The following is a 26,799-nucleotide window of genomic DNA, read 5'->3' on the forward strand; positions in this document are numbered from 1 at the left end:
TGACAGGAAGGACTGGGAGGCTCTGCTGTCTGTGGACTTCGCGTCATACAGCCAAACATAAAAGGATTTGCTGATCCTTAGTATGTCGGACTGCGAAGATGTTACCAAGCCATCCTCTTCCTTCAGGCTGCTGATAACAGAGCTCTCTCTGTGTACCTTTTGGAAGAAGTAACGCGAGCACGTCTCATCCTGCTCAATGGAGTGGACTCTGGACCGGAAGGTGATCTTGGAGGCCTCCGTGGCAAAGAGTGAGGCCTGCTGGCTCTTCACCTCTTGAAGGTTCTCCTTGACCTCAACCCCCATCGACTGCAGCCGGAGCAGATTTTGCATTCTTTTCTGGAGTCGGGACATTTCCCTCTGTAAACACAACTTTTGCAGACATGAGAAAGCAATTTATTGTGTGAGTTGCTTTGGGATATTTCTGTGTGATGATGATTTCTTTCTGTCCTTTTAATGATACAGGTCATAAATGTGGAGAATTACTATTTTATTCATCGACTGCACTGCCTTTATAAGAATTATCTGATAATTGTCTTCTGCATCATTCTATAATCCATGCAACACCATGACCAGACAATACTCCTTCAGTTGAGAACCCGCAATTCACAATCTAAACAAATCATTAACAATGCAAAGCATTGTTTATTGAAATGCAAATTTCCACAAATTAGCAAAACTATTTCAAGTACTAATGTACTACAGTCCAGTATATTTTATTCCATTGTAATAGGAGTCAGTTACTGAGCACTATTGAGCAAGGAAAATGTTATGTTTTGCATGAAATTCAGCAACCTTAGCTAACAGCAACAGAATATTCATTATAGTGCCTATGTTGACAAAATTCTTTTTGCATTTGTCACTATACTCTTTCATCTGCGGAGAAGGTTGCTTGTCTCCTATCGAGCACCAGACGTCTTCATCGTACCTTCTCCCGGCCTTTCCTTGGACCTTGCCGCCTGAGCATAACTGAGGCAGCGTTTGGGGCAGGTTTTGTAGAGATGGCCTGCCACAGCACACGATTTGCAACACTTAGTCTGCTTACAGTCCTTAGTCTGATGGCCTTCCTTCTTGCAGTTCTTGCAGACAACCGTGCTGCAGTTAGCTGCCACGTGACCAGATTTGCCACAGGTGCGACAAACTCTGGGCTACCCCGCGTAGACCAAGAAGCCTTGACTTCCCCCGATAGCAAAGCTGGAGGGAGTGTGGGTAATGGCTCCATTGGCATCGACCTTCAAGGTCACCTTGCTGGTCCAAATCCCAAAGGGGTCCTTGACATCAGTGTTGCTGCCGGCCACCTCGACGTACCTGGCGAGAAAGGTGAGTACATCCACCACAGGAAAATGGGGGTTGTAGAGGTGAATTGTCACCACCCGGTCCCATTGTGACGGAAGCGTGAAGAGCGGCTCCGCCGTGAGGATCGACAGTGGCACCCGGTCCCCTTTCTCCTTGAACGCCTTCAGGAACTTGATGCATCCCGCCACATTCTTGAACGTCACGTCGAAATGCCCACTGCTGGGGAAGTCCTGCAGGCAGAAGATGTCCGTAGCTTGAAATCCGCAGCAATCGATGAGGATTTTCTTGATGAAGAAGGTACGATCGACCGGTGCATCTCCTTCCTTGTCCTTCATGACCACCCGAACGGTGTTCCGCACTCCCTGGCCTGAAGCTCGAAGATTGGTTATAGCCATTTTACTCAAAGCCTACCCAGGATCAAAAGGCAATGATCATGGTCTCTTCTCTGCCAAGTAAGTACTGATAAGAACAGATACTACACTTGATCTTAGCCAAAAGGCCGAGAAGCCCCCAAAACATTTACCTTTTACATCTGACCTTCCCCTGCAAACTGTGCAAAGTTTGAGGTTCAATCCTTCCCACCATCCCCTACACCCATTACATTTATTTGACCCTCCCACCTCCTGAAAAACATACCTCCTCCCCCCCTCCACCAGTGTGGCGCTGTGTTTCCCTGGACGGGGATTTGAAGGTGAGGGAGTGCTGGCCGCCACACCGAAGATCGCTGCAGGCCCTCAAGATCGCAGGAAAGTCTGTTTAAATGTATTCATTTTATTGATTTGAATATGTTAATTGATTTCGCGACGCCCAACGGCAGGGAAGCTGCCACAAAGCCTCGCTGCCGCTGGGAGTAGAGGGCTGGGCCCTCCCGGCTCAAAGTCCATGGCAGGCCTCATCCGGAGCCATCTTCAGGCCCCTCCCCCCCCCCCCCCCACTGCCCCGCCATGGAATCTGACGCCTGGGGGAGAACAGATCCAGTCCCTAGTGTTTTGAGTTTGACTTCAGTGCAAAATGTTGGGATGAAAGCTTCTTTATTTGACAGCTATATGTGAGTACATATGAGTTTAGGCAATTTTCAGACAGTTCTTACTGGGTGCAATTTCATGGCACAACACTGCCCATAATTTGGCACAGATTAGAAGCTAAATTGACAATCTAACTCAGGAATTTCATAAGGGTGTCTATATGCAAAATAGAAATATCACATGTAGCATTAGCACATGTAGACCTGCTTTAGAAGTTGGATTAAGGCACAGGACATTAAGTTAAAGTAGGGGACTTTGACCTAACCTGTGCCATATCAGACATGGGAGTGCTTGGTGAAAACACTGGGAGGCAAGAGTGTTTTATTCTCATCAATCATTCCACTAGGCCTGAAGAAAAAGAACATCATTAACAATTAGCATTATTGGATTCACAAGAGAAGAAGCTGCACCTGGCAACCAGTGTAATTCAGAGTCCCCATTCTGGTTGTTCATTGTTCAATATTGTTGCTTCTTCCTGTTGTTGCAAAGAAAATCAGGAAATGTTTCATATTCCAATGGCATTTCCTGACTTTCTTTGCAACAGTATTAGATCAACAATAATATTTAATATGAGCAATCCTGATACACATGGAACAGGATGAGGACTTGGAGCCAGATACACAATAGGCAGTCCAGAATGGGACTCAGTCATCAGGCAGGAGAGGAAACTTGTGTGTATGTTAATCATTTGGATGTTTGTGCAAAATTATCTCTTCCAAAATGCAGTACGATTGAAAGAAGGTGGAAAAATATTTTCTCATCATTACTACCTATTATGGTTAAATTTGTTACACATGTACATTTCTCTCAGAGGTGAGGAATAATCTAACAGTGTTCCTATTCCCCTCCACCATAGCTTCAGTGGGAAATTACACAACCCGTTGAGTAAACATCAATCTATTAATTGCTAAGCCACCAATATTTATTTTTATTGTTTTCAATCAGCACACCTTTGATTGTTTCTGTGATGTCTATTTAGGAAATCAGTCATCTGCTGACTGTTTAGGTGCATATGAGGGAAGAATTGTTCTCATCACTAATGAAATCATAAACTCATTTGTTTTGACTGCATTTATGATAGTGTTTCAAATAACAACCAGAACAATGCACTCTCCTGATTAAATCTAACACTCTGTTGGATTACAGGCATTGGATGTAGTGTACAATTTGAAGAAATTGCATTGAATTGGATTGACTGATGGCTAAATTAACTTGAGATATTTTTGCTGATTTTGCACCCTGTGGTATTGAAAGTATGAAAGGAACTTCATTTCTTCATTGTGAAGGCACTGGGCTTAATTCCTAGGTTGACAAAATATAACAAGCATATCACAATCATATTTTGGGACAACACATTTGGAAGCCACTAATTGAAGCTTCTCATTAAGAGGGGGTGGTAAAGTCAAAGGTATTTTCTGAAATGCTTCATGTATAACCTGTTCCATGTACTATTACAACCAGCATAGGCCATGTGGAAGGAGGTTGCTAAGTGTGATGCTCCCTCAGGACTGGAGTGAGGTTTAGCTGGGTTTGGTATAGGATATGTGAGACAGAGACTGCAGGCTGTTGAACACAATGGAGTCTTCTTTATTCTGTTTTACTTTCGTTTACCTTTTGCGAGCATGTGTTCTACAGCAGCCCCAAGTTTCCAAATTGCACAATGCAATTGCAATTTCTAAACATTACAATACTACATCCCTCCCTTTCTTAGTAAATGAGAACCATAGCATGTTTCAATGGTTTTCTTCCAAAAATGTCAACCATAAACTTAAACATAATAGTTCACTTCGTAACATAGCCACTTAGCATGGTAGGCATTTTCTCTCATGAGTAGGATATTGTCTGACATCAGATGTGTCTTATTTGACTCATGTTCTTCATCTGAGATATCGATTTCAGAATTGGATTCAATGCTTGCGATTGGTGTTTTCAGTGCTTTGAAGAAAGTTGCATTACCTTTAGCAATGATCATTGATCCTTTTGTGTTGGTCACAACAAAATGGTTGGATGTCTTAAGTTGTTTGCTTTTCAATATGGCGATCACGTTTCATAAGTACTTTATTTCCTGGCTTAAGCAGTGTAGCTCTAAATTGCATGTTTCGCTCTGCATTTACCTTCAGTCGATCCTTCTGTTCTCGATCATGTTGATCATTATGTCCACAGCGTATCTCAGGTAGACGTGTGCACATAGGATGTGCAAAGATGAGCATAGCTGGAGGTTTTCCAGTAGTTGAGAGAGTAGTCGCTCTGTAATTATGAAGTGACATCGTTCTTTCTTCCATGACTTGTTGTCAGCTGTAGCTTTACGTATCACATTTTTCGAAGTTTGCATAAATCTCTCAATTTTTCGGTTAGCTCTTGGCCAACACAGTATTATTTTCCGAGGAGTGAATCCTAGGTAGTTCACGAATTTACTATATCATCGCTGTTGAATGGGTTCATTATCAGTTCTTACTGTATAAGGGATTCCAAATAATGCGAAGATCTGGTTAAGTTTTGGGATGACTGCTTTTTCTGAAGTTGACATAACTAATTCCATGATTGGGAATCTGCTGTGGTCGTCAGTGACAACAAGTAGGTGTTCACCTGTGGGGAAATCTGTGAAATCAACGCTGACTTCAATCCATGGTCCTGGAGGTCATTTGGACATCTTAAGGAGATCGTGAAGATTTGACTGTGGTTGCTTGACATGGAAAACACTGATTGATTTTGTGCTCTACCATGCGGTCAATTCCTGGGAACCATACCTTTTCCCTAGGGAGTTATTTGGTTTTGCCTATTCCCTGGTGTCTTTCATGTACTATATTGATAACACATTCTCTCAGTGAGTGTGGAATGACAATACAGTTGTTGCATAATACAAGATCAGATGTGGTTGTAATGGTTACCTCATTTTGCACATTGTGACGACCTTGTATTGTGTGAGCGATTTCATTTGTAAACGCTTTCTCGATCACATCTTTCCAATTTCATGATTCCATAGCTGGCATACGTAATTATAAAGCCTCATCTTGTTTTCTTGCTTTTTTGGTGTCAGCTAGTTTTAGCAACTTTGGCTCCGCATTTATGCTTACATAGTTAAGATGTTGTTTAGAAATCCTTTCCTCACGACTAGTAGGACTGACTGTCGATAGCGAATGTCGTGAAAGGTGGTCCGCTGGGTTGAGCTTGCTTGGCTGACACTCAACATGGAACTTGTACTCTTGTAGTTTGAGTAGTCAACGCTCTATTTGAGTGTAACAGAACTGCACCTAACCCAACCGGGCTTGCATCCACAACTAGCTGGGTGGTTTTCTCAGGATCAAAATATGCATTTGTGCAACTTGCTGACAAACGTCATCGGGTGTACTACCTGTTTGTGTGATTTAGTCCATCCCCAATTAGTGGTCTCTTTTGGCAGATCGCGTGGGGGGTGAGTGCGGGCAGATGACGAAGCGAGATCAGGAATGAAAAGACTACAATATGTGATGAGTCCTTGCAGACTTCAGACTTCTTGTACGTTTGTAGGATTTGCAGTGTTTGCAGCTTCAACTTTCCGTCAATCTGGTGATAATCCTTCACCACTGAACACATGACCGAAGAATTCAATTCTGCTTTCATTGAACATGCACTTGTCTTTGTTCAAGGTGAGGTTACATTCACTGCGGCCATAGATGAGAATGTCATCATTGATGCTCAACGAGCCTTCAAGTCCTGGAACTGCAGATTAAATCAAGTGCTGAAATATTTCAGCTGCTGAGCTGACTCCAAAGTCGAGCCTCTTGTATCGGTAAAGTCCAATGTGAGTAGAGAATACAGTAAGATACCTCAATTCTTCTGCAAGCTCAATTTGATGGTAGCCTGCATTGAGGTCAAGTTTAGCAAAGTGTTTAGAACCAGTCACCTTCTCTACGATGTCATCGATTGTTGGTGTCAAGTGCCTTTCTTGTTGTACAGCTTGGTTTGGTGATTGCCTATCAAAGTAGGTTCTAATCTGGTTCTCGCTCTTGGGTTTCTTGATGACTTATATGGGTGAAACCCATGGAGTAGGCTCATTCCCAACTTTCTCAATAATGTCAAGGTCAAGTAGTTGTTGAAGTTCCTTTTCTGTCTGTTTCCTGACATGAAATGGTATTTGTCGCCATTGATGCGGGGTCTACATACAGCTTTCATGTAACACCTTTCAGTTTACCGATACCAGTGAGGCGATCAGCAAACAGTACGAGAATCTTTTTGTTATGTGCATGAATCGCTGACATGAGTGCAATCACGTGCAGATCTGTTGTTGTGTGGAAACGGATAAGCATATCACATTCTCCAGATATGACATAGAATACAGCATTCGCTCTAGTGCCTTTGAATGAGACTGGCATTTCAAACGTTCCGACGATTTTCAGCTGTTTGTCACTGTTGTAAGGGAAAATTTTTGTATTCCCTGGTTTGCAGAGAATGGGGCAATCCTAAAGTTTGTTGATGTTTTGTATCCCATAACATGGACAGACACCCCTGTATTTATGACAGCATCTACATCTGAGCAGCAAATGGTCACTGCCACACGTGGCTGTTTCCTGTGTCTGAGACAGAGCTCAAAAGTATGGTTGGGGTCATCTGTCTCTGACTACACTAGCTACATTCTCTCGCCTTTTTTCTGTGCTACGCATAGGTGACACCCTTCTGCTGGATTTGGTCTTAGTAGTTGAATTTGCTGATGAGCGACAAACACGAGCAAGGTGATTGGATTGGCCACAAGCTTTATATCGTTTATCAGTAGCAAGGCACACTGTGTGGGTAAGCACTGCCACAATGGAAACATTCTTTGAATGAGTCGCAACTCTGTTTGTGAAACAGCTGTTGTTACTTTGCAGATGGTTTCCTGGCACATGAGCAATGAATAGTGTTCACAGGAGTTGAAATTGGACTTTGGTAGTTAACGTTAGCAGCCACAATTTCAGTAGCTCTGGACTTAGACAGCAATAGTGATCTTGCTAACTCCAGCAGTTCCAATAGCTGTCTGTCTTTCTCAAGTGCTTTTTTGCATAGTTGACTGGAGAGATGGCATTCGATTATTTGTGTTTTGATTTCCCATTTGATATGTTCAACATCACCGAAGTCACATCTGGTTGCCAGTTGCCTCAATCGTGTGCAATATTGGTCAATTGTCTTGTTTGCTTCTTACTTAGTGGCATCAGAAGACAATGGTTTTATATATGGTGTTTTTCTTGGGTGTAAAGTAGGTCGTTAGTGCTTTTTTTGCTGACCTGTAATCATTTTGCTCAGGCATAAGTGTCTCAAAGATGTCTTCCAATTCTTTACCTTGTCACAGAACTGTAATTATTTTTCTCCACGGATTAAAACAGTGTGCCTTTAAGACTGTTAAAAAACAGTATACCTTTAAGCCAGCGAGAAAAGTTTTGGATTTCTGGGGCCCAGTGTGCTACAGCTATATTTTGTTACCTAGGCAACAGCAGGAGAGGTCACATGGCATAAGGTTTCCATTTGACTGAGTGTAAAACTGGCAAAAACTGGTCTGAGCCAGTTTGTTTTGAGAGACTCTCCAACAAGACGTGCTACTGAAGAGCTGTCTATTTTCTCTCAGCAAAAATTCTACAGGGAGCTACGGGCCAAGTTGATTGCCTGTTGAGGAAGAATAAAAGCCCTTTCTTTTAAGAGACCGTTTGTATTGCTGAAGGTAGTAAAATTCCTGTTCTTTACTTCCAAACCTGGAAGTATTTGCTTCAAGATTGAATCTCTCTTGACTGATCCTATTTTCTGGAATTCGTTGGCGTTTGATGCCTGCTGCAGTCAAAGTGTTTTGAATGCCTATTAAGAACCGACAATTTCATCAAGTCCACGTGGAGACTTCAAGTAGCCTTTGATTATTTCCACGTTAGAATACCTCATCCAACATGAACATAACCCACAAAGAATTATTTATTTATTTATTCTTAAGAAACAGCTAATTTTGAAATTGGTTAACCATGATTTTTGAGTGTATGTGTGTGAATGGGGAAGTTTGGTTAAAATTAGACTTTGTAAGGTCTTTAGACATAGGTTTATCTTAATAGTGTTTAACATTTAGTTTTAATAAATAGTTAATTGGTTGTTGTCTAAAGATATCTGGTTTAGGCTGTTTTATTCCGGGGGTTACTAGAGTGTTTTAATTTGGCTGTTTTCCAGTTGGGTGGGAAAATTTTAATAATATGCTGCAACCTGTAGAGTGATGGGACTGAATTGACAGTGCGTTGCTCCCGCTGCAGTCATAACAACCTCCATTGTGTAGAGGTTGGGCCTTTTTCCTTTTGTCTTCTGTGATTGCAAAACCTGCCATTATGCCATCGAAATGTTGCAGCCACTTTTGCCAACATAGCGATATAGATGATGGGTCTGAATGTACATCATAAGGTGGTAGGTTGGGCATAGACAACGCCATATTGATCAGCAACACAATGATAAAGGATCCGGGATTGCACTCCTTGCAGAGAAAACCTCTCTGCAATGACCCGAGATTGTGTATATATTTTTTTGATTGGATGGTTATTTTGGAGAGATCAGTGTGTGAGTATATACTGTACAAGCTTGCTGTGTTTCACTGTAACACAGTCTTCAACTTAAAATGCTGTTTGTAAAAGTAGACAAAAATCTTCCAAAATTTTCATAACTGAAAGCAATATTTCCAGTTTTTCACCATCCTTTTTCTGTTTACCACAGCTCCATTTTGATGTCCTCGGGACTGGAGTGAGGTTTAGCCGGGTTTGGTATAAGATATACGAGACAGAGACTGCAGCCTGTTAAACACAATGGAGTCTTCTTTATTCTGTTTTTACTTTCACTTTCCCGTTGCTGGCATGTGTGTTCTACAGCAACCCCAAGTGTACAGAATGCACAATGCAATTGCAATTTCGAGACACGACAACATTACACTGAGGCTATGAGTGGGACCTCTGTAACTCCAAAACAAACAGGGCCGTTGATTGTCTCCACTTCTGCAAGCCAGCCTACAGGCAATAAGATTGCTGAAGAGCAAGACCCTTGCAGTTTCTTGTACCTCTGGCAACATTGGTGAGCATTCACCCACTTTTCCATTCATCCTGCCTTTGCACAGTAGCTCAGGATACACACTTGACAGGGTACACACAGTCTAGAGGAGGAATTGATACATGGGGTGACTCGAGCACAGGGAAGCTAGAGAATGCAGATGTGGAAGTGGAGCCTGCTGTGGTTGACCAAAGGAATAAAAAACGTTAGCCCCTAATTGCAGACGCATGGATGCTGATCTCAGAGATCCTGTTGTGAGAATAAGAAATACTGAAATGTTGTTTCTACAGCTTGTGGAAAATTACCAAGAAGTCATTTTTACACAACATAATGAAATCACTGAAAAAGAGAACTGATAAGGGTATGTAAGTAAAGACCTTGAGACAGTACAGCAGTTAAAAATTGTGCTTAGGCAGAGAAAAGAGAAACAGCAAGAGTTAGAACAAAGGATGTAGTGAATAAGAAACTGCCCCACTAAGATAAAGGCTGACAGCTGCAAGTTAACACACACAATGGAGAGCCAAATAAGGTAAAACAACAACAAGAGTTAGGGGCTAGAAAGTTAGAGTAGGGGGAGAAGTAAACAGAGGAGGAGACTGTAGCAACTATAGGATAGGTTAGTGTCATAATATGTTATAACCAATAATGTAAACTAAAGGCGTGGAAAATGGATTTGTATTGTATAAACATGAACTGAATATGTTGATCGGTGTGCCTGCTTGTAGGACACCCGATCTTGCAAGAACGTTAAATAAATTTACTTCTTCAGTTTTACTTGGTGTAAATTATTATTAAGTGGGCTACGTTTCTCACACTGTCAAGAAGGGAAGGATGGAAGCAGTGTCCTTGTCTTTAATCAATTTTTAGTGCACTCATTTTGAAACTACTGTGGTATTGCAAATATTGCAGATTTTAGTTTTAATTTTAGACCCTTGGATTAATGGCAGTTTCAGAAAATTGCAGTCTCCAAGTGCCTGCCGTTTTTGAAATGTTTTCAACTCTCAGATTGTAATACGTAAACAAATGCTAATATTACAATAATAATGTTGCTTTAATGTCAGGAATATATTTATTATTAGACTATTAACCCTGTATAACTAAACAGCCCATTTCATGTGAAATAATTTCATGTGTATTCAAACCATTCAGTATCTTGTTTCCAAATCACTCCATGGTCTTTTGTGCATCCCCGATTTTAATCACGCTACCATTGGTGCCGGCACCTTTAGTTGCCAAGGCCCTAAGCTCTGGAATTCCCTCCCTACACCTTTCCGCCTCACTGTCCTCCTTAAAACCTATCTCTTTGACCACGCTTTTAGACATCTGACCTAATATCTCCTTATGTGACGCGATATCACATTTTGTTTTATAATGTTCCTGTGAAGCGCCTTGGTACATTTTATTATGTTTGAGGTGCAATTTAAAATAGGTTGTTTCGGAAAGTTTTGCTCATAATAATTATCCTATCATCTTAAACAACAAATAATTAAAACCCAGCAGTATGATATAAGTCCTTACTTTACTATTTCCCATCTAACACCTGTTTTCTTTGAATTATCTAGGTAATTACCCATATCCAATAGTCATTTTTGCTACAGTGTAATAAACTGCTTTTTGGAAATTAAATACAATCAAGTATTCAATGATCCACTTGATTCTTTCTTAAAATCTATTTTTACCTCCTAGTGTACAGGGACACCAGGAAACTTGTTCTCAGACTTCTGTTCATGTGGGTCATTGGAAGATAAACATGAGCAATTCACATTTCTCTCTGTGAGACAGTATTTGACCTCCATGCAACATCTCCCTCTGCTGTTTTGAGCAATACTTACAGCCCAACAAGTGGGAAGTTGTCGCTCGCAACCACTTATCCTGCAATAGCCCAAGGCACAGAGCGCGCCAACATACTGTGCCACCATCCTCATTCATGAGGCAGAAATTTTCCTCAATTCTGTGACACCAGGAAAACCATGCATTGCACATTGCTACGCAACCTCCTACATATAGATGATTTCCTATAACGCCCCAATATTTGTTTAGTATTTGTTTAGCACCTACCTAGGCTCAACTATCACCAGTAACCTGTCTCTAGATGCAGAAATCAACAAGCGCATGGGTAAGGCTTCCACTGCTATGTCCAGACTGGCCAAGAGAGTGTGGGAAAATGGCGCACTGACACGGAACACAAAAGTCCGAGTGTATCAGGCCTGTGTCCTCAGTACCTTGCTCTACGGCAGCGAGGCCTGGACAATGTTTGCCAGCCAAGAGCGACGTCTCAATTCATTCCATCTTCGCTGCCTTCGGAGAATACTTGGCATCAGGTGGCAGGACTATATCTCCAACACAGAAGTCCTTGAAGCGGCCAACACCCCCAGCTTATACACACTACTGAGTCAGCGGCGCTTGAGATGGCTTGGCCATGTGAGCCGCATGGAAGATGGCAGGATCCCCAAAGACACATTGTACAGCGAGCTCGCCACTGGTATCAGACCCACCGGCCGTCCATGTCTCCGTTATAAAGACGTCTGCAAACGCGACATGAAATCGTGTGACATTGATCACAAGTCGTGGGAGTCAGTTGCCAGCATTCGCCAGAGCTGGCGGGCAGCCATAAAGACAGGGCTAAATTGTGGCGAGTCGAAGAGACTTAGTAGTTGGCAGGAAAAAAGACAGAGGCGCAAGGGGAGAGCCAACTGTGCAACAGCCCCAACAAACAAATTTCTCTGCAGCACCTGTGGAAGAGCCTGTCACTCCAGAATTGGCCTTTATAGCCACTCCAGGCGCTGCTTCACAAACCACTGACCACCTCCAGGCGCGTATCCATTGTCTCTCGAGATAAGGAGGCCCAAAAGAAAAGAATTATGTAAAAATAGACTACTAAGCAGACTATCAGATTGGCTACACAAACATTGTGTGAACTCAGTGTTTCAGGAGGATTTCAAAGTTTGCCTTCAGATTTAGTCATTGCAGAAAGTAGTGGCAATATCGAATTGTGATAAAATATGTTTAATGCATTGTTATTCTGAGGCTTATCAACACAACAGTTTCAGTGAAGGGGGTAAATCAGTTGGAAAGCCTTGAGTAACACAGCAGCCTTACGCTACCATCTGGAAGACTTTGAACCAATGCATTCAAATCTTGAGCACTCAAAAAGAGAGAAACTCACAAGAGAATATATGCCGATGTTTCTAGATACATCTCAGAGATCTAAATCAAAACCAAATCCATCAGTTCTTCCTGTTCACGTACACTCTCCCTCCCAAACATCACCCAATACCTTGTCCTCAAGGTGCAATATGCTGGTGGTATGCAGAATCAGAGCAATGCCCCACCCAATCACTGCAATACATTTTTTTCTATATGGGTCAAATATTAAATTAGCTCATCCATATCAAACAGGGAATATTAATGTCAGAGTTCAGTAGCATACTTGCACATACTCTGATCTTGAAGAGGCGTACCTTCATGACAGAAGATACTTCACTCATCACTACTAAACCTTTTACCTTTCATCCATGAGCAGTACAATGCCCTGGCATTTATGTAGCTGATCCAGTTGAGTTTCTGGTCAATGGTGACCCCCAGGATGTTGACAATGGGAGATTTGGTGATGGTAATGCCATTAAATGTCAAGGGGAGGTGTTTAGGCTCTCTGTTGGAGATTGTTATTGCCTGGGACTTGTGAGGTCGAGTACTGTGCACAGTTCTCATCTGAATATTTTGAAAGTCCATATACACAACATCAATGGCACTACCCTCTTCATTACTTCATCAATGAACTTGATCAAATTAGTCAAACGGGATTTGCCTTAAACATTCATTTCTTAGTCCATGCTTTTCCAAATGTTAATTAATTTTGTCCCAGACTATTGACTCTATAAGTTTCCCACCATCAACATAAAGTGCAAGCGGACACGAACTGCTTCATTATTTGAGAAATTATGAATGGAGCTGAACATTGTGCAATTATCAACGAGCAGCCCCACTTCTGATGTAAGGAAGGTCATTGATAAAGCAGCTGGGACACTGCCCTGAGGAACTCCTGCAGCAATGTCCTGGCACTGAGATAATTAGCTCCAAGAATCACAACCATCTTCCTTTGTGCCAGGTATGACTCCAACCACTGGAGTTCAGTTCAGTTTTGTTAGGATTCTTTGGTACCACACTTGGCCAAATGCTGCCTTGATGTCAAGGGCAGTCACTTTCACCTCACGTCTGGATTGCAGCTGTTTTGTCCATGTTTGGACCGAGGCTGTAATGAGGCCTGGAGCCGAGTGGCCCTGGTGGAACACAAAATGCACGTCAATGAGCAAATGATTGATGAGTATGTGCTGCTTGAGAGCACAAATGGGGGAAGGGATAAACCCGACAATTACAGGCCAGTCAGCTTTACGCTGGTGGTGGGAAACTTATAGAGACAATAGTCCGGGACAAAATTAATTAGCATTTGGAAAAACATGGGCTAAGAAATGAATGTCAAAACGGATTTGCTTAAAGCAAATCTTATTTGACTAATTTGATCGAGTTCTTTGATGAAGTAATGAAGAGGGTTGATAAGGGTAGTGCCATTGATGTTGTGTATATGGACTTTCAAAATATTCAGATGAGAACTGTGCACAGTACTCGACCAGAATTGTGCACAGTACACAGGCAAGAACTGTGCACAGTATTCAGACCACAACTGTACACAGTATTCAGACCAGAATAGTGCACAGTATTTGACCAGAACAGTGCACAGTATTCAAACCAGAACTGTGCACAGTACACAGACAAGAACTGTGCACAGTATTCAGACCACAACTGTACACAGTATTCAGACCAGAATAGTGCACAGTATTTGACCAGAACAGTGCACAGTACTTGATCAGAACTGTGCACAGTATTTAAACCAAAACTGTGCACAGTATTCAAACCAGAACTGTGCACAGTACACAGACAAGAACTGTGCACAGTATTCAGACCACAACTGTACACAGTATTCAGACCAGAATAGTGCACAGTATTTGACCAGAACAGTGCACAGTACTCGATCAGAACTGTACACAGTATTCAAACCAGAACTGTACACAGTATTCAAACCAGAACTGTGCACAGTATTCAAATCAGAACTGTGCACAGTACACAGACAAGAACTGTGCACAGTATTCAGACCACAACTGTACACAGTATTCAGACCAGAACAGTGCACAGTCCTTGATCAGAACTGTGCACAGTACTCAGGCCAGGACTGTGCAAGATAGCAATTTATCTTGAACAGCACAGATTCTTGCAGCAGCCACTTTATATGTATGCTGAGTATCTGAACCACTGTCCAGGTGCCCTGAATCATTTTGGAGGCTGGACCCCATTTGCAATTTTTTGTGACCATAATGAAGCAGGTGCACATCAGTATATCATTAACCCCATGCTTTCTTAGTGCACATCACTTCAGAGAAACATAAAAGACTACAAAGAGCATGCTTCATTCCAATTTTTACTGTGGTAATACTCCTTTGTGCCAACATAAAAAGGCTCCAATTCCAAATGTAGAGGCTTCTCAGAATCTGTTCCCTTCCTGATCTTCTTCAATCATTGTCCACACTGATTGTACCTTTTCTTTCCATAAGATGATACACCTTTGCTTCATGCCTATCATGGGCTTCTTGTGTACTTTCTGTTGATTTTTGCTCAAATCTACTGTCAGATTTTAAATCAACCCCCCTGTGATGATTGTAGGGGGTAGCAATCAAAGTGCAAATATTGGTAATTTTGATAAATTCATTTTTGTTTTGTTGCCATATTTTTAAAGAAAATCTGATTCTTTGTGCGACAGTTCTGTGTCTTTTTTAAAGAAATGCCATGCAATTCTATCTCAAATTAGCATTTGCAAGCAAAATTAGATGACCATTTACTAAGATTAATATGTTCACCAACTTCCATATTGCAAAAACTGAGCTTCCTTTTTCTGAACACCACAGCACATTTACTGATATCAGCAAAATGAGTGCAGCACAGGCTTGGAGTCCTCCAAAGATGTGCCAGTTACTAGATGCTAAATCAGCAGTATTGCAAAATGCCCTTAAAGGTGTCCTCAAAATGAAGATTACAGCAATCCAGCTGAATTTAATCTTATATAAGCACAAAGCGTATATCAAATATCTTAGTTATCAAGATAGGCTAAAAGAGTTAGAACTCGACACTTTAGAGAAGCATAGAGATCTGATTGAGATTTATAAGATGAAGCCAATAGATTGTGTTCCAGTTGACTGAATGTTCCAATTAAATCGTTAGGGAGGACCAGTGCTCAGTTTTAAGTTGTGTAAGGCCATATCTAGATTCAATGTCAAGCGAATAGTGGACCTCTGGAACAGGCTGCCCGGTCATGCAGTGAAGACTGATTTGCCGAATTCCTTTAAGCGAGAGCTGGACCTGTTTCTGGCTTGGGCCGTCATCAACTCTTAACCAAAGGTAGGCACTTCAGGAAATTCAGGGCCAGTGTAAACTCCTGGTTTAGTTTTGATTGCCTGGGGTATCAGAGATGAATTTCCCAAATTGGCCTGGGTTTTTATCTGTTTTTTCATCTCTCCAATGCAATTACATGGTTTTGGGTGGAGGGGACAGTGTATATGTTGTGATACATAAGGTATCATAACTGTGTGGGACAGACTGGATGGACCAACAACAACATCAACAATAAGATGAATGTGGGGGAGAAATTCATTTGCATCTGGTGGCACTAGGCGAATTAATTTCTCCCCCCGCCCCCCGGATTTATATAGCACCTTTAACATAGTAAAACATCCCAAGGAATCGCAGGAGGGTTGTAAAGCAAAACTTGACACTGTGCCACAAAAGGAGATGTTAGGAGAGATGAATAAAATTTTGGGCAAAAGAGGTAGTTTTAAAGCAGTGTCATAAAGGAGGAGAGAGAGGTAGAGAGGCGGAGAGATATAGGGAGGGAGTTCCAGGGCTTAGGGCACAGATAGATGAAGGCACAGCCGCCAATGGTGGATTGGGGATGCGCAAGAGGCCAGAATTAGAGGAGCACAGATATCTTGGAGGATTGTGGGGCTGTAGTAGATGACAGCGATAGGGAGGGATGAGGCCATTGAGGGGTTTGAAAACAAGGATGAGGTTTTTTCCTCCAATACAAAAGCAAAATACTGCGGATGCTGTAAATCAGAAACAAAAACAGAAACTGCTGGAAATGCTCAGCAGGTCAGGCAGCAAGTGCGGACAGAGATACAGAGTTAACGTTTCAGGTCAATGACCTTACGTCAGAGCTGATGAAAGGTCATCAACTTGAAACATTGGGCTGGATTTTATCTTAGGCACGCGGGAATTTGCCATCGATGTAAAAGTCGGTTGCGAACCCGCTTCCACCTAGCCCGGGGATCCGTCCCGTATTTTACAGGTCCCCGGGCTTTAATTGTCCCGAGGCGGGATTTCCACCCACTTGAGGGAGGAGGTCCTGCCTCAGTGAGCTGCTGGCCAATCAGCGGGCCGGCAGCTCTTAGTCCCAGCAGCGCCACTGGGAGCGGTGGCCACTGCTGGGACTGCAGCCCAGCCAACGCCATGGACCCTGGAGATGAGGTAAGTTGGGCTTGCCTCACCAGGGGAATCGGTCCTTCCCTGGTGAGGCTGGAGTGGTCATTTGGGGCGAGGGGGCCATCTTAGGTCCCGGGGGTGGGTTGGGAGGTGGGAGGGGCCCTCAATCGGGCACCCTGTGCCCGACTGTCACGGCACACCCCCACCCCGGAGCGCGGGATGGCTGGCAGCTATCCCTGGGCAGCCTTTCACGTCCCCAGCTCGCCCGCTTGCCACTATTGGAGGCGGGTGAAGGCCCTTAAGTGGCCGTTAAGTGGCAACTTAAGGGCCTTGATTGGCCTCCGGAGGGCGGGCGGGCCATTCTCCACCCCCCTCCGCCCCACCCGACTGTTGTAAAGTTCACCGGAGGTAAGAGTGGGGCAGGTAGGCCTCCCGAAGCCTCCCACTCAATTTTATGCCGCCCCCAAGCCACCAATTGACCTGCTGGGGCGGCGTAAAATTCAGCTCGTTAACTCTGTTTTTCCCTCCACAGATGCTGCCTGACCAGCATGAGTTTTTTTTTTCTGTCTGCCATTTGTATGATAATTTGTGGGAAATTTAAATAGTTTATGCTAAGGACTGTGCATGCTTATACAAATTATGAACTTTGCACAGAATTGGTTGACCAAAGCGGTAGCAAGCTGGTTGTCTCTGAAAAAGCAACACTTTGATCTTCCTTTGTTATTGAAGACTGAGAAGTTATGGGAATAAACCATCAGCTGACAAATTTGGGCTTTGGCTTCATGGTTAACATTGTGGAATTGTAATTGCTTGGCAGGTGTCTGTTTAATGTTATAGCCACCTCAGGGATAAATTTTTGCAGTACATGTACCACTCAGATAGCTTAAAGATTGAATCAAAGGAGTTGACTGGAAAAGCAAAAGGATAAAAGATGTTGCTGGTGACAGAGAAAGGCGGGAAAAAGCACGGTGAAGAGCAGGCACAGCAAAAACGCATACCGGGAAGTCAAAGGAAAGAACATTTTGAGAGAGAGAGGTTAAGAGGAATTTTGAGATTTGTGGACTATACATACGAGGCACTGGAAGATGCTAAAGTGTGCCTCTTGGACAAACAAGTTGTTTGTCTGAGAATGAGGAAAGTGAGAACTGATGTCGCTCCAAATAAGGCTACCAAAATGTAAGGTGGATCTACCCAGGAAGCAGATGATCCAATGGGGGAAGGAAACTGCATTTATGGACAGAGGTTCATCACTCTGACATCCCAGGAGCCTGACATGAGACTCCAAGAAGAGGGTGCAACAATAGAGCTACATTGAATTTACAGCACAGAAAGAGGCCATTAAGCCCAGTTGGTCTGTGCCAGTGTTTGTGCTGCACATGAACCTCCTCCCACTCTACTTCAGCTACCTCGATCAGCACACCTGACTCAGAAGGACAAGGCTGCTCCTGGAATCATTATTAAAGTGTAAGCATATCCGTAATAAACTGAAATAATTAAACTTTATAATATCTGCAATAATATCTGCCTTCCATCTACAGCTGTTAGCATGCCAACAATATAAGAGGGTCGATTTTAACCCTCTTTGCCTGGTGGAAACTGGGCATGTGGGCAGTTAAAATGGCCACAACTTTCCCCTGATGTCAATTGCAATTTTAACCTGCCTTTCTGAGCAGCCAAGTGCGTCACATGCTGAAAGGCCAACGGTTCCCTCTTTAAATATGTGGATCGGGATAATATTATCAAGGCCCAACTGCAATTTTAACCATAGACCTGTCTGAGGAAAGCATTGTAGCTTCCTTGCCAGGCCAAGCAAAACCGGGTCCAGGAGACGACCAGAAATGTGAAGTTATTTTTAACTTATTTCTGTTTTCTTGTGGACCAGGAAGAGCAGGAGAGCTCCATCGGGCTTAAACAATGAAATCCAAGTGTAATGCCCCTCTGACCCTCCCCCTAAGCATTTACTTCACTGCACAGGACCATTCTATTGGGTCCTTGACAACAGCCTCCAGCTGTCCAAAGTTCTGCTCCTACTCGCTGGCCATCTATTGTTCCCACCAAGGTCAGATGGTGTTAATCTCCTGGACCTCGCGCTATGGAGAGCTGGTTGGATTTTCATCTGCCTCGGCCCCCAGCAACATGACTCTTGCTGGGAGTTGAAATCCAGTCTAACCATAAACTAACCTCGCCAATTTTGCATCGACCTCAGACATTGAACTTCATATAAGTGCAGTCAGTTGATGCTGAGTTGTACTGCCATTTGGATACTCAGTTATTAATTTTGTCAGTTAACCGTATCTGCCAAAATAGTTTGTGTACTTTAGTGTTTAATCCCTAAGTACTGCTAATTATATTATTAGTGTGTTATTAAAGAAACAGTAGTTTGTGATTTCATGGTTTGACTTCCTCACTTTCTGGTTACAAACTACCCTCAAGTCCTTCCTCAGACTGTCTTTCAGATGAGGCATTAAACTAAGGCCTTGTCCGTCCTCTCAGGTGGATGTTATAGATCACATGGCATTAATCAAAAAAGAACATGGGAGTTATCCCCACTGTTCCAGCCAATATTTATCCCTCAACCAACACCACCTAAAGCAGATGATCTGGTCATTATCAGATTGCTGTTTGTGGGAGCTTCCTGTGTGTAAATTGGCTGCTGCATGTCCTACATTACAACAGTAATTACATTTGGAAAGTACTTCATTGGCTGTAAATGTTTTGGGACATCACAAGGTCATGAAAGGCGCCATGTAAATGAAAGTCTTTCTTTTTCTCTAATTCCCACTCCTGTGGCTCACCACCTGCACTAAATTCAGCACTTCATTGACGTTCTCAATAACTGCCTTGCCTCAACTTCTGATGTGTTCACCCCCAACAAATACTCTCCCACGCCACCATTCCCTACAACAGCCACCTCCATGGAACTGTAGGATCTTCTTTGATGAACGAATTAAGGTGGGTTGAATGGCCTTTCTCATCTGTAATTTTTTTAATTAACTTGTGACACAATAGTAAGTAAACAAATAGTATGGGGAAGGCAAATAAAGAGGAATAGACAAATGCAGGAAATAAGAAACTAAAATCTATGTATATTAATACAAGAAACAATCATTGATTAAAATGGAAAGTGATAACACAACCGGGAAGAAAGAGACGTAACGGACAAGATCAAAGCACAAAATTAAAATAGAAGTTGATCCAGCAGAGTCTTGTATTAGCAATAGAGTTAAAACTGCAGGAGGTTCTGGTTATCCAAAAATGGACGGCAATAGGGACAACATGGTAAAGAAAAATCAAGATATAATTAAAGGTACTGCCTTTCTCTCTCAGAACAAGATCCCAGTTGTGTGTGCCACCTTCCATCAGTGAATGAATTATCAGAAGGGCAACATTATTACTTGTGCATAACCACAGAAAATAAATTCAGTCGATGATTTTCTAATACTGACACACAGTGAGCAACTTTTATCAACAATTCAGAATAATTAATTGTTTAACAACCATCTTCGTCTTTGTCCCTTTATTATGTGGCTTGGCTCATAACAACAAGCTCAGAGATTAGGTATGATTGCTGGTGTTAACAATCGCAAAATAGCAAGATAGTTTATCAAATCCAACATGGATGTGGAATGTTTTATGTCCCTGATGTTTTGCTGTCTGCATGTTGTAATGTTACAGGATGGGAAATTATACAGGCCATGAACTTCCAAGTTCAGATTGGTGATGTATGTCACAGTTCTGGTAAGTTCTATACCAGAAGAGCTAAATCACCCCCAAATCTCATAATAATCAACTGAAGGTGACTATGTACAAATGCTGCAGCCAAAGATGAGTGATGGAAGATGAAGGAATATATATTTAGGCACTGGATATGGTGCCTTCGTATGCAAGACGCTTAGTTGTACGTCGGAGACAATTTGCACATTGATTGAAGAGAAGGCTTTGCGTTTGTACTGACATTGAGCAGACTGTAGATGCGCTTCCTCCACTTGAGCTCAGTCCGTGCCACACAAGACCTTTGGGAAGCCGACAATGGCAGTGAATTGCTGCTGTCCGGCTGCTTATCTGCAATATTGAATTAATTACCTCTTGAATGGAGGTGGAGAAGGTCTTTTAATTAATGCCAGCTAAATCATTCCCAGGAGATTGCAATAAGCTAGCGGTGCAAAGAAGTCTGAGTTGCTCCGAAGTCCACAGTCTGGGGGAACTTCCTTAAGCCAAAGCCTAACATTTATTTTTAAATGTTGTGCCCATTTTCTTTTCACCCCTCCCTCTTCTGAGGGCATTCATTCCATTTTGGATATCATCTTGATATGCCAAATAATCATAAGATTCACACTCTGGTGTCAGTAGTTGACTTTCTTTTTCAGATATTCATTACAATAAGTAAGCAGACAATACATATGTCTATGTCTCTACAAGCAAACAGCTCATGAGATAATGTGGCCCTACAGTTCTTACCTCGACAATAATAACTTAGAACGTAGTAAAATGTCATAGGAGTATCAGCAAACAAAATATGACACCAAGCCACATAAGGAGACAAATGACCAAAAGCTTGTTTAAAGAGGTAGGCCTTAAGGAGCATCTTAAAAGGATTTGGTTTTATCAAATGGCAAAGCAGGCTCAAGGGGCCGCATGGCCAACTCCTGCTCCTAATTCGTATGTTCATATAAAGGAGAAAAGAGGAGTGGAGAAGTTTAGGGAGGAAATTCCAGAGCTAAGGCAGCTGAAGGCACGGCCGCCAATGGTGGGATGATTAAAATCAGGGATGCTCAAGAGGTCAGAATTGGAGGAGTGGAGAGATCTGGGAGGACTGTAGGGCTGGGGCAGGTTACCGAGATAATGAGGGGTGAGGCCATGGAGTGATTTGAAAACAAGATTGAGATTTTTAAAATAGAGGGAAAGGGTAGACAGTACGGCTAGCAGAATTGCTCTTGCAGAGAGCTGGCATGGACTAGATGGCCTGAGTGTTCTCCTTCTGTGCTGTAAGCATTCTATGATTCTATGAGGTGTTGCTTAACTGGGTGCCAGTGCAAGCACTGGGGGAACAGGACTTGATGTGAGTCAGGATACAGGCAGCACAGTTTTGGATGAGCTTTAGTTTATGAAGCGTAGAAGATGGGAGGTTGGCCAGGAGTACATTGGAATACTTAAGTCCAGATCAGGTGACAAAAGCATGAATGAGGGTTTCAGCAGCAGATGAGATGAGGTGGGGCAGAGCCAGGAAATATTATGGAAGTGAAAACAGGCAGTCTAAATGATGGTGAAAATAGGCGGTCTAAATGATGGTGAAAATAGGCGGTCTAAATGATGGTGTGGATAGGCTGTTGGAAGACATCCCGGGATCAGATATAACACCGAGGTTGAGAACAGTTTGGTTCAGCCTCAGACAGTTGCCGGCGGAAGTGATGGAGTTGAGAGAACAGAATTTGTGGCAGGGATTGAAGACAATGACTTCACTCTTACCAATAGTTAATTGGAGGACATTTCTGTTCATTCAGTACTGGATGTCGGACAAGCAGTCTGAGAATTGAGAGGCAGTGGGGGCTGGGGGGTTTGAGAAAAGAAGCAGTGAGGTAGAGTTGAGTGTTGTCAGCATACACGTGGAACCTGGCGTGTTTTTGGATGATGTTGCTGAGCGGCAGCGTGTACATGCGAAATAGGATCTATCTTATTTTTTTCTTGCTGGTCTATGTCTTAATCAGGACAATCCAAGTAGTTCTTGTATGACAACTGCTAGAATTCAGCCTCGTTCCCAACACTTTTTACACACACTTGCCACAAAAGACAGCTTCCATAAGCAACCCCATGCCTCTTACAAACCAAGACTTGACCCATCTGTGTGCAGAATGGGATGCAATGCACCTCTGATATAATATGCACTGTCCAGTATATACTTCTGATCTTTTCAATGGGTGGGAAAGCAGGTCACACAGTCCAAGCTAACTTACAAACTGTTTAGGGTGAATACGAATTATATACAGAACAAGTTAAATCAGCAGAGTAAATCAGCTGTCACTGGCACATTCACACTGTTTTCTGAATCCAACACAACAAATCATTTTGAGATTCTTATACTCACTTTTCAGAGTCCTTTTTATGAGCATTTTGTGTCAGCATAGATCTTTCTACTGAAGGAGTTCAATGGCCAAGCATTAGATAAAGAATGGGCAATGCTTGCATATATATCACAGCCCGTGAGATCCTCGGATACAGATCTGTTACTCAAGACAGATCGATAATATAACGGAGTATCTGGTGCATAAGGGCACTTGACCTCCAATGAGTTCTTTGATGAGGTAAAATCCCCCTTGGGAAGAGTTTTCCTGTATTAACTGATGTACAGTTTCCAACCCTTCAGGATTCCCTTGGAAGCGCCAGAATTAAAGGTTGATCTTTTGAACATTGCTGCGGGAAAAATCATAGCGGCATTAAAATAAATTGTGCGTGTTTTTTCAATTTCTTTGAACACTTTTGTTTATTAGTTATAAAAATATTGGAGATGGGGAAAATGCTGTTTGACTGCCTGAGGTGGTTAGAGGCGGGAGGACACGTGGGGAACCCTTCAGGAATATGACTAACCAGCGTTGGCAACACTAGACTGATGGTAATGAATGCATCTGGCCTGTGCTATGTAATACCACGGCCAGGAAAACAAAATAACTACCATTTAAGTTAGTTTAAAATGATTCACATTTCATTGTAAATAATTAAAGAGCATACCAAAAAAAATGTTAATAAATTGGCATGTGTCGATGTTTAGCAGAATGATATAATGATGTTCAAGCTGATGACAGGATAGGAAATTTTAAAAGCAGGAAAAGGCAACTTTGCCCCTGTACACCTTTTGTATTTGAGTTAATCTCAACCCTACATTCCTACCACATAACTCAAACCTCTCCTTTCCCAGAAATATATTTAGTTGTCTCTACTCATTTAACTGGAATGCTTAAGGTGATAGTTGCACCAGTGCTGTTAAACAAAAATAAACTAACAAAAGTTAGTTTGTTAAAAGTAAGTTAGATGACCACAATTAATAGAAAACTAAATCATTAAAAAATCAAAGGAGGTATCAAATCAAATAAGAATTTTACCCGCACCCCCACCCCCCTCCATTCCACCTCCCCGTTTCGACAATATACTCCATTCCCTGTGGTGCCCAGTGCTTGTGGTCAGCTGTCTCTAGATTTTGACCACCCACTTCCTTTGCCCTGCCTATTGAATTTTTGTATGAAATATTTCAGGGAGTGGATTTTCTTTTCCAAAAATATACTTTACTCATAACATTTGTGAAAGTTCACAACAACACAATTCAGGTGTGGCAGTGCCTAAACTGAGGGTGCCTCACTTCACTTACATTGTATCTACTTACATTCCATTAAACATACAGCTCAAGGGGTTTTACACTAGTTCAGGCCCCTTTGTATACTATGGTGAGAGGGCCCTAAATTTTAGCCTTTCCTCACTGAATCTTTGCAGGGGGCTCCACCAAGCTTGGATTCCCAACGTCAGACGTGCTAACTCTCACAAATTGATTATGAGAGATGCAGTTTCTTGGTCAAAGTCAACCTCTCCTGCGATCTTGCGAGAGGGCTCTTAAAACTCTTGATTTTTCATTGTCGTTCTCTACATGCGTACCCGATCAGTCGCACCATGCACCTAGCTCTGAAGTGCCAACTGGAGAGGAAACCAGAAGTTGGACCTGCCGAAACACTTTGCTTTGCTGAACCTGGAGCCTGAAGGAGGGGAGGTTGGTAGTGGCCTTGGGTGGCAGAGAGACCGGGGTTAAGAGAGGAAGACCCCTGCTAATAGACCTCCTGCTTATAGACCCTACTGGAGGGGGAGGGTGGATGGAGACGACTGAATCATCCAAGAGAGACCTCCCATAGACCACCATGCAGGGAAGAGACTGAACCTTCCAAGAGAAACCTTCATTGGTGGGAGCAGACCTGATATCTGAGCATCCTCAAGGGGTCCAAAACTAGCCATTAGAGCTCTCATTGGTCTATATAAGGGGCCAAATGCACATCTTAGGCAGCTATCCTGGATGCCAGAAAGGTGGCCTGACCCAATCTTGGCTCGGATGTTCTTCAGGTGTTCTTGGGAGGGTGGTCGCTGAATTTAGGTCCCATTATGCCAAAACAAGTCGGTAATGCAGTTTTCATAAAAAGCTCTGACCTGTCAGAGATTAAATAAACCACTGATGAGGTTAATAAACCAACTGTCAATCTATATTTGAAAATAAACCTCAATGATTTGCATACCAAATCTCTTTATTTTTTTAGTTTGTCCCTTGATTTGATTAAGAAGCAATAGAGGTGCTATTACATTGCCAGGTGTATTCTATAGGCCACCAACTGGTGGGAAAGATATCTTCTTCTTTGGCCTCCTTATCTCGAGAGACAATGGATAAGCGCCTGGAGGTGGTCAGTGGTTTGTGAAGCAGCGCCTGGAGTGGCTATAAAGGCCAATTCTAGAGTGACAGGCTCTTCCACAGGTGCTGCAGAGAAATTTGTTTGTCGGGGCTGTTACACAGTTGGCTCTCCCCTTGCGCCTCTGTCTTTTTTCCTGCCAACTACTAAGTCTCTTCGACTCGCCACACTTTAGCCCCGTCTTTATGGCTGCCTGCCAGCTCTGGCGAACGCTGGCAACTGACTCCCACGACTTGTGATCAGTGTCACAGGATTTCATGTCACGTTTGCAGACGTCTTTAAAGCGGAGACAAGGACGGCCGATGGGTCTGATACCAGTGGCGAGCTCGCTGTACAATGTGTCTTTGGGGATCCTGCCATCCTCCATGCGGCTCACATGGCCAAGCCATCTCAAGCGCCGCTGACTCAGTAGTGTGTATAAGCTGGGGATGTTGGCCGCCTCGAGGACTTCTGTGTTGGAGATACGGTCCTGCCACCTGATGCCAAGTATTTTCCGGAGGCAGCAAAGATGGAATGAATTGAGACGTCGCTCTTGGCTGACATACGTTGTCCAGGCCTCGCTGCCATAGAGCAAGGTACTGAGGACACAGGCCTGATACACTCGGACTTTTGTGTTCCGTGTCAGTGCGCCATTTTCCCACACTCTCTTGGCAAGTCTGGACATAGCAGTGGAAGCCTTTCCAATGCGCTTGTTGTTTTCTGCATCTAGAGACAGGTTACTGGTGATAGTTGAGCCTAGGTAGGTGAACTCTTGAACCACTTCCAGAGCGTGATCGCCAATATTGATGGATGGAGCATTTATGACGTCCTGCCCCATGATGTTCGTTTTCTTGAGGCTGATGGTTAGGCCAAATTCATTGCAGGCAGCCGCAAACCTGTCGATGAGACTCTGCAGGCACTCTTCAGTGTGAGATGTTAAAGCAGCATCGTCAGCAAAGAGGAGTTCCCTGATGAGGACTTTCCATACTTTGGACTTCGCTCTTAGACGGGCAAGGTTGAACAACCTGCCCCCTGATCTTGTGTGGAGGAAAATTCCTTCTTCAGAGGACTTGAACGCATGTGAAAGCAGCAGATATAGAGGAACAAATTTGCAAGGAAGTTACAGAGAGGTGCAAGAATTATAGTGTAGTTATAATGGGGGAACTTTAATCATCCTACTATAACTGGGATAGTAACAGTGTAAAGGGCAGAGGGGGACAAGAGTTTTCAGAGTGTGTTCAAGAGAATATTCTACATCAGTATGTTTCCAGTCCACTGAGAAAGGAGGCATTGCCTCTAGGGAATGAGATGGATCAAGTGTCAGTAGGGGAATATTTAGGGGACAGTGATCACAGTATCATAATGTTTAGGTTAGCTATAGAAAAAGACAAGGACCAATCAAGAGTAAAACTAATTAATTGAGGGAAGGCTAACTTCAATCGGGTGAGAACGGATCTGGCCCCAGTAAATTGCAATCAAAGGTCTGCAGGCAAAACTGTAATGGAGCAATGGGCTGCCTTTAAAGAGCA

The 26,799-nt window shown here is 42.9% G+C and overlaps 1 pseudogene; it reads right to left on the reverse strand.

Moving 5' to 3' along the window:
* Positions 1-1,673: 1,673 nt before the first annotated feature.
* On the reverse strand, positions 1,674-1,804 carry LOC137369494 (U2 spliceosomal RNA; annotated as a pseudogene).
* Between the last annotated feature and the right edge of the window lie 24,995 nt (positions 1,805-26,799).

This window comes from Heterodontus francisci, chromosome 4, assembly GCF_036365525.1.
Source record: "Heterodontus francisci isolate sHetFra1 chromosome 4, sHetFra1.hap1, whole genome shotgun sequence".
In the NCBI taxonomy this organism is placed as follows: domain Eukaryota; kingdom Metazoa; phylum Chordata; class Chondrichthyes; order Heterodontiformes; family Heterodontidae; genus Heterodontus; species Heterodontus francisci.